The 13041-nt window shown below is 36.0% G+C and overlaps 1 protein-coding gene across 1 annotated transcript in view; it reads right to left on the bottom strand.

The window, feature by feature from the left end:
• Positions 1–3223: 3223 nt before the first annotated feature.
• The window catches only part of LOC120175304 (regulator of nonsense transcripts UPF3-like), a 33443-nt gene continuing 23625 nt past the window's right edge, over positions 3224–13041 (bottom strand). Inside the window, exon 5 of the mRNA XM_039181959.1 lies at positions 3224–3300. The gene's annotated coding sequence lies outside the window, so the exon portion shown is untranslated. The remainder of the gene's footprint in view (positions 3301–13041) is intronic.

Raw genomic sequence — 13041 nt, 5'->3', positions numbered from 1 at the left:
GCATTACATGATACAGTTGTGAGGGTATATGTGCATTTATAAGTTGTACCTATTCCTATTAGGGATCACCTTTGAAGAAATAATTCAACATTTTCTTTATCTTAAATTCTTTCTTTCCTGAAATCTCTATTTCTTCTAATACATTCAACCCTAAAACATAACAATTTGTTGAATGATCAGTATACAATTATGTTGTATACATAGGTTGTATAGGAATTGCCCGTCCAACTCAGTTGGTAGAGCGCAAGGCTCTTAACCTTGTGGTCGTGGGATCGAGTCCCATGGTGGGCAATTTATAATTCTGATTGCCGGAGGTCTCCCACGGTAGCTGCTCTAAACCTGGCGTTGGGGGCAACCTACTATCCTACCTCCCCCTTATCCCATTACATATGGGAATAGGGTCATCTAATTATACATAGGTTGCATAAAAAGAAGGAAACTAGTGGAAGCTTTATTGAGTTCATCAACTCTATTCCCTGCCATCTAGTTTTCTCCTTGCTTTTCCCTGTAGAGATAGGGCCAAGTCTTTGGTTAATTCAAGTAAAAGCAAGGGTACTAGATATGCTTTTGACCTACCACTTCGAAAAAAGAGAAGGAGAAGAAAAACTCCATGACCATGACCCCTTCTATTAACTGGAACTCGATGTCCGCTAGTAATATAAAGTTCGATTATATTTGAAGTTGAACCAGAGTTAGACCCTTAAGCGGGATATTAAATCTCTACAGACGTTGCTTCTTTTCATTTACGATGTTTGAATCTAAAATCTTACATTTTTATGTAAGAAAGGGTGTATTAACTTTAACCCAATTACAATTATTTCTCTTTCTTTAAAGAAAAATCCATGAGACCCCATACATGGGAAAGAGTCCTCTTGTAATAACATGAGCTTCACTGCTCTCTCTCTCTTTTTAATCTCTTTCATGTGGACAATGTCATAAAATAGTGGTTGGCTGGCTCCACATTTTGTTTGATTGCTTCTACTGTGAAGAGAGCAAGCGAAGGGTTGCTGTGCTTTTGAGTTGTCCCCCATCTGTCTTGTTGATGTGCAGGCGTGGCCCCTCTGAAGGGTCATTGTCCCTATGGGTTGGTTCTCAGCAGTGTTTATGCATTTGTAATAACATTAACATACAATTGATACCTGCAGGAAAGTCCAAGAGGAAACATCTCAACTTCACTTTTATCTAAATCCAGGCCAAGTCAACCATTTTAATCAAAGAATAACTCTTATAAAATTAACACGCGGACCATTACAAGTGTGGCAGAGTAGAGCATCCAGAAAGAGAGAACCAGGTTCCTTGTATTTCATTAAAAGTTGTTGTTAAAGCTGCTTTGAATGTTCACTTGTTCTTGAGCGGTAGCTTAAATGACATGCGAGAGAATAAAGAGTACTTTTCAAAGACAAACAGAAACTGTATTGAGGGCAAGAACTTTCTTGTCCCTGTATATTTTTACTCGTTTGTTTTCCTGTGTGTCCATCACCAAGGGTTTTCAGATGCAAAATCATAGTACCACGTGATTTAGATAAAATTAATCATGGATATGAGCTTATTGAAATGTGACAAGAAATAGTGGTGTTTGGTGGATCATGGAATTCAAAGATGTGATGCTTCAATATGCTAGTGGAAAGGACTTATATTGTGACTGTATACTCCCAAATTCACTCACAAACTTAAATCGTAAAATAAAAACGTGATTTAGAAAATTTTCAAATACTATTTCAATGATAAAAAATGATATATTTTTAGATGGTTTATATTTAAATATCATATGAAAATAAGAACGAAATAAAATATAAAACATTTATTATAAAAAAAAGATTTCAAATTGAGGTATAAAGCTAGGCTGGTCTGGTCTGGGGTCTTTGCTTTCTTTAGAATATAATTCATTACAGGTGTAGGTGTCTTGTTTTTTAAGGACACTGCAGTTGAACTATAAGATCGAAAGGGTCTAAAATTACGTTTGCTCCCTAGTTCCCAGGACCAGAATCCAGTCTTCTTTTTAACAACAGTTTAGTATATATCCCCTTCAACGTCTAATACTTCACTTGCAACACAGAAGTCACCGGAAGTTGTTATGATGCCACTGGCTTATCTGCAACTTCGTTTGCTCGGTTCTTAATCACAAATCAATGATTACTAGGTTACTTTTTCTTTTTCAGGGATAATGACAATTCATGAATGAGGTGATCAAAGCCTGCAACTTTGCCTGAATCTGGTTTGAGGCATGTTTTGATGATCCAAAAGTACTACTTTTTCCCACAAGAAAGATTCCCACAACTATGAATGATTTCGGTACCAAAAGATCGAAGTCGTGCATATATACAAATTCGGATCCAAGTCCCTCTTTAGCAGTTGCAGCTGATGAGGGAACTCCTTGGAAAAGCTTTGGAACATCCATGAATGCAATTTCTTTTGGCTTTGTTGCTACAGCCATATTGATATATATATATATATAATGGCCATCTTCGAACACCTTTTTTGGTCTAATCCCGCTTTCTCTTCGCCCGGTCAAATTACAAATGGTGCTTTAGGATCTGGATCACTTGGGAAACTTGGGAATCAAGAAAGGGTAAGTTCCTTATCTGATCAAGCTATCAAGTTATACCATATGTATTTTGTTTTTCTGGTGGAACTGTACTGATGTTTAATGTATGTATGTTGTGATGGCAGGTGTGGACAGCATATGCATCCGATGGAGAGCAATATCTGACCCATATTGCACAACCTGCTCCTCTCCCTTGCATTGCCCGAGGGAAGGCTTCCAATACACCAAGCAAAAAGCATCATCAAGGATGTATATTTATTTTATCAACACCTGCTCAGTTTCTATGTATATACTGCATTATCCAATGAAATATTGCATCTTGAATCGAGAACCACTACTGTGCAGGATGTAGAAACAAATCAACTGTTGATATATGCCAGATGAACAATTTGTAGGAGTATAATTCCTCTTATAAATTCACATTTGGGATTAACAACAAAACTTTACTATTAAAGTATACGTTTAAATATACATTTGATACTTGTACTAAACACCATCTCTCAAGTTGATATCTAACAAATTAATACTTGAATCAAGCAATTTGAGGTCGATAACTAAATAATTTTTTCTCCCAAATTAGTATTTGAACTTTAATCCTATTCACTATTTTGATATTTCTATTAACGTTTTCAACTTTGAACAACATAACAAAATAAAATAAAAATCTTTTTCTTCCTTTGAAAGGTATTGTAGGATCCATGACCCATATCTTCCTTTAGCATCACCCTTTGATGATGAAGAACCCAACATAACAACTTCCGAGAAGAAGAGCATCAAAGCCAAGATCCTAAAAGCATGGAACAAACTTTTTCAACGTTATCTGCAATAAAATTTCATATACCATTGATTTTTTTTAACGTTTTCTATCTTCATTTTAAGTGGTACTACTTCTGCCACTAATTTAGTAAGAAGTTCCATACCCTTTCGGAGAGAATTTACATCGGAAACGGGATACCACCAATTCGTTTTTGTTTCTACGGATATTAGTCTTAGACTAGACGTACCGAATGAATTGATATTGAATGGAAACGATTGTACTCGTGTTGTTTGTTTATTTTTTAATGTATTCATGTTCTTTTTTATATTTGTTTAAATTTTAATAATATGTTCATGTTTGTTTATTTAACTTTAAAGATATTAATGTTCTTTTATTTTCGTTTAACGTTCACTAGCATGTTAATTTAACATTTAACGTTCATTTAACATTAGTTCATATGTTATTCTTTCCCTTTCATATGTTTTTTACCCTTCATTTGCAATTGCAAGCCAAATAAAAATGGTAAAATTATGTCACCAGTGCTTAAACTTTCTAAGCTTCACAGTTTAAACTCAAAAATTCACAATGTGTTGACCGATTCACAAGAGGCTTGTTGTTATAATAACTACAATCTAGGCAAAGACAAATACGTGTTTTTATATTTACAGTCCCAACTAAGCAAAAAGAGGATTTCAACCAATCAAATATAGATCCTCCGGTTGAAGAAAAAACCACACTAGCCAGCTGCGATAATAATCTTTTATTTTTCCATCTGTTTCTTGTTCCTTATATTCTGAACCATCTTTGACTAAGATGGAGATTTCTTCAATCCACCAAATATTATTGACATTGGATTTCTTTGTTCCAAGTATTAATTACAATGGTATCTCTGCAACCCTCTTCAACTGAACCACCCTTTCCCTACTTCGCCATTGCCGAAACATTGGTTACATGACAAAATGTGATCGTCTCCAGAAAAAAAACGAAATGCATGCATGATGTTCATATTTCATCGAAGCGATTTGCTGCAAAATAATGATTGAAATGAGTTAATATAACTTGGCATTCAACAACTTAAGCAGAAAGGTATTGACCATGCAGTCAGCAAATTTTTCAAACACCTCCACACTGAAACTATCTCCATGTGGCAAAATGGAAAATACAACCTACCACTCCTTCAAGGTAACAACTCTTTTAATAAGGCTAAAAATTCCACAGCTAAGAGAAAGCGATTCTACTCTATTGAATGAATGCAAGCAGATTTAATAGCCCAATCTGTGATAAAAATTAAATTCAAGAAATTATGAACAATGTTATATCATTTCATACCTATAGGACCATTTTGAGGCCCTTGGTCATCCCAACCACAGTCAACAAGTCCACGAAACTAATAGTTCCCTTGGCTACAACTTCTCATCAACACCACCACCATCACTATACATATACTTTAGCTTTCTACTAAATAATTCTAAAATCCGAACACCACTATCACCTTATACAGTAACATGACGTGTTAAACCGACCTATCATAGCCACGTTCACAGCCTTCAGATTTTATAATGTGGCCAAGAACCCTTTTCTAACTTTTCCAGGCACACTTTTCCAATTATATATCTTTCACGTTTCTCAAAATTTGTAAAATTCCATCAAGCTTCGTAAACTGCTGCTAGTACAAATAACATATTTATGTTGGGAAAATACCAACAACAAAGTTAATAGAGATTCCCAGTAAGTCAGCTTGGCAACTATCCAACTAATATGCTGTAAAACGAAGCACGGACTGACTACTGATCTAATTGTTGGTTTCCCCGATTTTCTGCAAGGGGCTTTAAGTTTCTAACAACCATACTCTCTCCATGAAGTATTTCTCAATACTATCTATGCTATTTATGTTGATATGCTCAAAATTGTCATTTCTTGATAATGCTCAATGTTGATAATGCTCAATGTTGATAATGATAATGTTCATTCAACTAGCATTGTGAATATGCACAAAATTGTCATTTCTTGATAATGCTCAATTTTGATAATGATAATGCTCATTCAACTAGCATTGTAATATGCTCAAAATTGTCATTTCTTGATAATGCTCAATTTTGATAATGATAATGCTCATTCAACTAGCATTGTGAATATTATCAAAATTGTCATTTCTTGATAATGCTCAAATTAGGTTATTCCACTAGTATTGGAAATGATAATTTTGCCCTCACTATTTAGCCTATAAATAGTGAGTAATTTCATTCATTTTGAGATATCCCAAACAAACATTTGCTTTGAAATACTCCTATCTTTTGAGTGTTGTTTGAGTTGAGAGAAGAGCAATACCACCAAGTTCACTCCAGTTTTCAGGTGTACGAATTCTTGGAGAGCCGTGTTAACATCGGGGGAACGGTCTGCCTACTGCAGCGATCACACACATCGAGACGAATTCGTTTCTAAGGCAGTGGTTTTACCACGACACGGTTTATCAATCTGTTTCTTTTAAATTATTATTTATTTTTCCTGTCAGTGTTAACGGTGTTATTTTGCAGTCCATATTTACAACAATTTAGAAACGAATTCCTTTATATTGCAATCATGACAACACCTTTGAGCAAACTGATTTCTGATCTTTCCAAGCTCGATGCACTTGATGGAAAGAATTATAGAAGGTGGTCCCAAAGAATCCTGATATTCTTCGAGTAGCTTGATATTGACGACGTGTTGCTCAAGCCACCACCTATCATGACGCTAACCCCAACTGCCAGTAATGATGTTTATACGGTCTGAATGATGATACCTTAGCAACTGCCACCGCCGCACTCTCTACCTATGAGAAATACGATAAAGACAATAAAACGGTGTGAGGACATCTGCTCAGTCACATGTCAAATAAATTATTTGATATGTTCCTTAGAGAAAGGAGTGTCAAGGCAATATGTGACACTTTGGAGAAAAAGTATGGTGCGGACAATGCGGGTATCAAAAAGTACGTTGTCGGCGTGTCGAAACGGTTTTAAGTCGGGGGGATCGAGATTTTGAAAAGTCACGTCATTTTTAATTATTCTCTTTTTGATTGAATTTTTAATTAAAAACAATGCGATTTTAGAAAACCTCTCATTTCGAACATTTGGAAATTCCTTCACGATAAAAACACAGGTTCGAAGAGTCGCCACCAATATTTGATTAGGGTGTGATTGGGTACCCAAAAACGTTTTGTTATTTTAAAGTAAAAAATTAATTTTAATTAAAATAACAAATTTAGGTCTGCGTTACCAAAAAACCAGTTCGGGAGTCGGTTACGCGTGGGGAAGGATTAGCACCCCCAGAACACCCTAAATCGGTACCTAGTCGATTAATTAATGTCTTTGCAATGAATTTCACAAATTCTAATTTAACTTGCTTTATAATCCCTCAAAACAACAACATACGAATTTTACAACATTCAAAAACACCAAAATATGTTAAATTAAAATTGCTCAGCCTTTAGAAAGATAAAGAATATTCGATTATTTAAAAATATTGAGACAAGATCTTATATAAGTTCTAACTACCTTTTCTTGATAAATTTAAATAGTCGAATATTTCTTTTTCTTCCGTTCCCAAATCTTAGAGTGATGGATATTTTTTGGGTGTCAATAATGGGATACACTTTTAATTTAAAAGCGCCAAAAGCGGATATCTAATTAGTTAAGACAACCCACTTAAAATAATTTTAAATTAAAAAGATATTACCCTTAATCAAATTATGTAATATTGTCAAGTTATGCACATGAGGAATTTATACATATTATGTCAACTATTAAAAATTTAAATCTACATGCCCATGCAAATACAAATATAAATTTCGAGGTAAACTTATGAACATTTTAACATAACACTATGAATATATTCCATGTTACAGATTAATTAGCTAATTATACACAATTGAACACAAAATAATTGAAGAATGCTTGCTAAATTAACATACACATGCGCATAAAAAAACAATGACCTATTTTAAAAGGTAACCATATTTAGAATTGCAATAGTAAACTCAACCTCTAAATGATGATTCACGAATCACAAACATGATCATATCTCATGCACCACAATCACAATTTACTCATCAATAAACAAGTATGCTAAGTGATTACATTGTAAAATAATCAAAATTACATGTCACAATCGAAAACAAAACACAACATCAAAGCAGGACCAAAACGAAAAGAGCTTACAAATATGAAGACCATATTAAAACCCTGAAAACTTTGATTTAGTGATCAGAATATAACATTTTGAAACTAGCAGACCGCTCAACATAATTAACCCTTAATCTTAAAACACATAATATCTTCCATAGCATCAAAGTGACACCGTTTCAACCTCACCTAAAACGACGACGTATCGCACGTCATACATAGGGAAAATTAGGGTACAACTTTGACCTAAGTTATTTTCAGCTTCTCCCCTAAGCCAAACCTGCCTTTTCTCTCATTTCCTCTCCTCTCTCCTATTTAAGACCCTAGACCCAAATAGACGCCCTTCGCACGACCCTCTCTCCATCGCCTAACGCTCTTATGAGAAACCCACAAGCCCCGATGACAACCTTAACTGAAAACCTATCTAAAAAGCATTTCTGACCCTAAGTTTAAATCATATTACACTCAAAACCTTACCCTGTTTCAATCCCCGCCTACACCCAACACTAACAATACAACTGATACCTACGACCCTCATACAACCACATCAATCTAAAGTCGGGAGAATCTTAACCTCGATGACTTAACAGCGATTAATCTAAAAAACTCAAGAATGTAAGTTTCTTTCATGTTTTCTCTGTCCTGGTTGCTCTGAATGGTTTTCTACTTTCGATTTGGTAGATTAGTTTTTTTTTTCCGGTTATTTTCGATGGATGTTATTTTTTTAGCCGACGTTTGATGGTTCCTCTCCCCCATTTTTTGTTGTTCTTTGGTTGATATATGTATCTCTCTTTCTTTTTCCTTGTAATGGCCGATGATTCTTGGATGTCCACCCCCATTCCTCTCTGCTTCCTTATTTGCGTGTTGTAGGTCATGGGAGTTCGGAGAGATTGAGCAGAGTCTCGGTCCACTCTTGGATGGCTGAGAGACGTGGGTTTTCCTCGGTAAGTTTGTGCACTATCTCGGGTTCTCTGTGCACGCTGGCTTGAGGCTTATGGAGGACTGGGAGCTGTTGGATCTTGTCAGATCCAATAGTGGTAGCTTGGCGGCGCTGGAACTTGGTCAAAAACCCTAGTGGTCCTTTGATCTGGACCGTTAGATGAGAAGAAAATACAACGATCCAGGGCGAGCGACGGTTGAGCACTTGAAGCTGATATAGGAAAACCCTAATGGACTTAGGGTTTCCAGAATTAGGCCTGTAGCAAATGGGTTGTTCTCTCCAAGCTGGTTGCTGCTAATTAGGCCTGCTGTAATTGACTTTAGGAACTTTGGCCTGTAAAAATTAAATAAAATGTTTAGTGTATTTTAAATTCTTTCTAATTTTTTAATTACTTGGCTATATATATATAGATTAACAATTACATAACCTAAAACTTATAATAATATTAAACTCAAATTAAAGTTGAAAAATACCCCGGACAAATCGAGCATCTACAGTTGCCCCTCTTTACTCATTGTCGTACAACGAGAATAGGGCAAAGATCAATAGACGGTCAATTTTGTCCGGTCATGAAAAATTTAAAAGATTAATTCACTTCACTGCAACTTCATGATAAGTGGGACTTGAAAAATTCTCCGAAATCGGGTTCGCTCTCTATCGCTTCAAGGAGTAAGAACTCGAACAATCTTTTGCCTATGGGGTTCGCTCTCTCTTTCTTCAGGGAGTAGAACTCGAACAATCTTCTGCCTACGGGTTCGCTCTCTCTTTCTTCAAGGAGTATAACTCGAACAATCTTCTGCCTACGGGTTCAATCTCTCTTTCTTCAGGGAGTAGAACTTGAACAATCTTCTTCATACGGGTTCGCTCTCTTTCTTCAGGGAGCAGAACTCGAACAGTCTTCTTCCTATGGGTTCGCTCTCTCTTTCTTAAGGGAGTAGAACTCAAACAATCTTCTTCCTACGGGTTCGCTCTCTCTTTCTTCAGGGAGCAGAACTCGAACAGTATTCTTCCTACGGGTTCGTTCTCTCTTTCTTCAGGGAGTAGTACTCGAATCGAACAATCTTCTACCTACGGGTTCGCTCTCTCTTTCCTTAGGAAGTAGAACTCGAACAGTCTTCTTCCTACGGGTTCGCTTTCTCTTTCTTCAGGGAGAACTCGAACAATCTTCTTCTTACGGGTTCGCTCTTTATTTCTTCAGGGAGTAGAACTCGAACAATCTTCTTCCTACGTGTTCACTCTCTCTTTCTTCAGAGAGTAGAACTCGAACAATCTTCTGTTACTTCACTACCTCCTTGTGAAGGCTTCTAGATGATTTGCTTCACTACTCTTTTGTGAAGGCTTAATTTTGATTTGTTTCGAATATCGAACCTGAAAATCAAACATTATCAATCATTAATGTATGCTTGAAAATATTATACTCGAAAATTCTGAATTCAAGAAAATTTCTGAAAATTCATCTTCATCGCGAAAACTCGTCTAAAAGCCTTAGATATGTGAATCTTCTCTATCTCAATCATCGTCATCATTCTTTTCAGGATCACAACACTAGTTATCCTCATCTTCATGCTTCAATATCTTCAATCTTCAACAATTATTGGGAAACCTGTAGACATTTAAGTCATCATGCAATGCTATGATCTTATTCATGCCTAAAATATATGCAATTATGCAACTTAATGCACTTTCTTCTTCGAAGAAACACCATCTCCTTTGATCTCGATAGAACTCGGTTCGTCTTGGGCACAGAACATCTGACCAGTTCACCCCAGTTAACAATCTCAATACCATAGCTTTTGGCCTGACAGGACTTTGACTTCTTTCTTTCCTGAAACCCACCAGTACCCATGACCAACTTCTTGGCAAATGACAATCTCTTTGGGTCATCTATTAGTGGCTGAAATTTTCTATGAATCCAAAGGTTTTAGCTTCCCATAACCATACAAACTTACATGTTAAACCATTGTCAGCTTCAGAATACTTGCATTTTCCAAAACCTTTTGCATAATAATACAAAATGATCTTATGTACCACAAGTTAAGCTATGTGTTTTAACTTTTTCAAAATTAGATGCTTGCAAAAGGGAAGTTGAAGAGGAAAAATATATCTTTATTTATAAAAACACATAGAATTTTTAGGCAACTACATGGCAAACTTTTAATTGGAAAAAGTAAAAGAACAAAAAGATAGGCATATTCAAATATCAATGACACGAATGCTTTTGAACTGGCACACCGTTAGAATGACTCGAGTGTAGCTTCTGTCAAAAGGATTTCCAAAATTGTGATGATGCCTAAGAGTGTGAAGCTTTTTCTAAACTCCCAAGTCTTTCATTATTGGATGCCCAAAACCAGTATTGAATCTCATGTGCATTCAATTTCTCCCCTGGTTGCTTCTATCGAGACACATTAATCTTTGATCTCAATCCTGATCACCAACTACCATTTTTATTACCCATGTCAGGAGCTCTTTCTACTTCCAAAAACAATTCAGTTCCTCCGTCATACAAATTCTAAATTTAAACTTAAGCCGCCCTTTGTGGGTTTTCAACTTGAGACCTCCTTTGGTTTCAAGATGCCTTTTCGAGTTTTCATCTTGAACTCTCCCTTTTATGTCTTTTTCTTTCTTTCTTTTTTTCTTCTCCTTTTTCTTTTTTTCTTTTTTCCTTTTTTTCCTTTTTTCTCTTTTTTTTATTTTTTTTATTTTTTCATATTCAAGCAAAATAATTCTTAAATGCGTCGAAATTCACTGAATAGGGTAATTCTGACCCATCCATCCCAGTTAAGGCTAATGCTCCCCTAGAAAAGGCTTTCTTGACAATATAGGGTTCCTCCCAATTGGGCATCCATTTTCCCCAGCAATTCTTCTGAATAGGCAATATCCTTCTAAGCACTAGATCTCCTTCATAGAATTCTCGAAGGCAAACTTTCTTATCGTGTGATTGTATCATCTGCTTCCGGTACATCTGATCATGGCAAATAATTTTCAATCTTTTTTCTTCAATCAAATTCAATTGGTTATATCTGACATGTACCCATTCTGCCTCATTTAGCTTCACCTATAATAGAATCTGACGTGAGGGAACTTCAACCTCAATAGGTATGACAGCTTCCATCCTATATACCAGATAAAACAGAGTTGCCACAGTCGATGTCCGTACAGAAGTCCAATAAGCAAACAGGGCAAATGACAACTTCTCATGCCAATCTTTGTAAGTCTTGGCCATTTTCTCCATAAGCCTCTTAATGTTATTATTAGCCGCCTCCACTACCCTAATCATCTTTGGGCAATAAACAGTGGAATTATGATGTTTTATCTTGAATTACTCACATATAGAGTTCATCATCTTGTTGTTTAAATTCAATGCATTGCCAAAGATAATCCTCTCCGGTAAGCCATATCTGCAGATGATTTCCTTCTTTAGGAACTTACATACTATTGATTGGGTGACATTCGCATAGGAAGCTGCTTCTACCTATTTGGTGAAATAGTCTATTGCTACCAGAATAAAGCGATGGCCATTTGATGCTTTCGGTGAAATTTATCCAATAACATCCATGCCCCACATAGAAAACGACCACGGAGCTGTCATCACATGCAACAGATGAGGAGGGATGTGCATTCTATCTCCATAAATCTGACATTTGCGATACATTCGGGCATAATTGATGCAATCAGTTTCCATAGTTACCAATAATACCCAGATCTCCTAATCTGTCTGGCCATTACATGCCCATTAGCATGGGTGCCACATATTTCTTCATGTACTTCTTCAAGAATCATTTTGGCTTCTTTAGTGTCTACACACCTTAATAAGACCTGATTCATGTTTTTCTTATACAGTGTCTCACCATTTAGTACATATTCCGTTGCCATTCTTCTAATGGTCTTTTTGTCATTCTCAGTCGCCTGTTTGGGCAACTTTGATACCTTATACATTATAAGATATCGTAGTACTAAGGTCTTCCATCTTTTTTTTCTTTAATGTTAAAGCAATGGGTTGGATACTCATAAGCCTTCATCTTAATAGACGTTATATTTGAATGCTCGTTTATCTTAAAGGTTGTTGTCAAAGTAGCCAAGGCATCCGCCATTTGATTTTCTTCCATAGGGAGGTAATTGAGAGTCACTTCTTTAAATTATTCAATAAGTTCCAGGAATAATTTACGGTATTCCACCAATTTGGGATCTTTTGTTTCCCATTCTTCTCTGAGTTGGTAAATTACCAAAGCTGAGTCCCCATACACCTTGAGCATTTTTACTTTGAGTTCAATAGCAGCCCTAAGACCCATAACACAAGCCTCATACTCAGCCATATTATTTGTACAATCGAAATTGAGCTGACTGGTAAAAGGATAATGATCTTCATCTGGTGAGACCAAGATTGCCCCAATTCCATGCCCCAAGGCGTTTGAAGCACCATCAAAGTTCATCTTCCAGTATTTAATGGTGGATGCAATTATTTCTTCTACCGAGATAGCTATTAAATCCTCATCTGGGAAATCAAAGTTCAAGATCTTCATGAGGCAGAATTTGTTTATCTTCCTATTCCTCCATCTTTAGCAATTCAGAAGGTAGTTCACATCCCTCATCATCATCACAATTTTCAATTTCCCCTTGACATATGGGCATCTCGAAA

This window comes from Hibiscus syriacus, unplaced genomic scaffold (assembly GCF_006381635.1).
Source record: "Hibiscus syriacus cultivar Baekdansim isolate YM2019G1 unplaced genomic scaffold, ASM638163v2 tig00112205_pilon, whole genome shotgun sequence".
Lineage (NCBI taxonomy): Eukaryota > Viridiplantae > Streptophyta > Magnoliopsida > Malvales > Malvaceae > Hibiscus > Hibiscus syriacus.
Note: the sequence above shows the minus strand (reverse complement) of the source record. Positions and strands in the feature narration are given on the sequence as shown.